Raw genomic sequence first — 1346 nt, 5'->3', positions numbered from 1 at the left:
TATCTCTGAAACTTTCACTAAGTAGGGTCACTTTGAGACATTTTGCAATTCCAAATGACCTCGAGCACATGGAGGATTTTATAGATAGTGGCCTTATGGTTGGTAGGAAGTTCAAATCGATTTGTGGAGGGGAAGAAAGAGTAAAGATGGTGGATTGTTCTTGAGTGGGGATTTCAATGAAATATGAATTTCTTGTTTTATTGTTGTTCCGTTTCAAATGGCGAGTTGGAATTTCGTGGTTTCCGTTATGTGCGTTGTGGAAAACGAGGAGGTTGTTGAAGGAACGTCTTTCGTGAAGCGGTTTCCATTGAATATAGATAGTTCGAAGATGACGTATTAGGTCGATTGTGTATGTTTTTTTGCCATCCGCGTTAAATGAAGTAATGGCTCACTGAATGTTAAAACTGACTACAACGTCATGGATAACACACAAGTTTTGTGTGTTGGTCGTTATACTTCGGTGGCAATGCTGATGAGCTCTAGCCAAGAGCAATATATCTATAGATAGATCAGTAGTTGAGTACTCATGTATTTGATATTGTTTGTTTTGCCATCGCGTTAGAGTATGCTCATCTGTATTAACAGACTATAAATGTTCATGATACACACAGTTTTGTGTGTTGTGTCTGTATAACAATTCCAGATGGCAATGTTATACTTCTAGCAAGGGCGCATACTATCTCGAGATCTACTACTGTGCTGGCCTTTGTGTGCGCAGCTGAACGTAAATATCATTGACATATTATAGCCGACGCTGGGAACTCTAGGACTTAGTTTTGACGTCATTTTTAGGTTATGGCATGCCTAGAGGGCTGTTTGTAGAGTTCAAGGAAACAAGTAACCCCTCTGGTTGAACTATTGAATACACTCGACGATTGTTTCTTTGTGGCCAAAGAGTTGTCTTTTGACGTCATTTTTTGGTCAGTGTCAGGCTATGCGTAAACGAAGGCTACGGTCTGAAGCATTAAAATGATGGAAGTAAAAGGAAAATAAACAGATTTGAAGTCAATTTCACACCTTTATTATAGAGTCAATTCATAGCTACAACCAGACAAATAAACAGAACAAGCCAAATCTTCACAATAACATGTTACCGAATAATGTCATATATAATAAACTATCAAAAAGAACAAAGACTACCTTGACAACCGTGTAAGCTGAAAGAATAATGAGTAAAACCTGAGTAGCGGTCAAAATGGGACCCAATTTGCCCCCCTCCCCCCTCCCCGCCCCCAAATATAAGGAAATAAAAAAAACCAGAAAAACGCGACAGGAAACCTTGAGCTTTATATAGGCAATATCCACCAATTGAGGCAAAGCGATTCACAAAAACCCGTACATACACG

Source organism: Berghia stephanieae, chromosome 8, assembly GCF_034508935.2.
Source record: "Berghia stephanieae isolate SIO BIC M18660-M18661 chromosome 8, UCSD_Bste_1.3, whole genome shotgun sequence".
NCBI lineage: Eukaryota > Metazoa > Mollusca > Gastropoda > Nudibranchia > Aeolidiidae > Berghia > Berghia stephanieae.
This window is presented reverse-complemented; position numbering follows the sequence as displayed.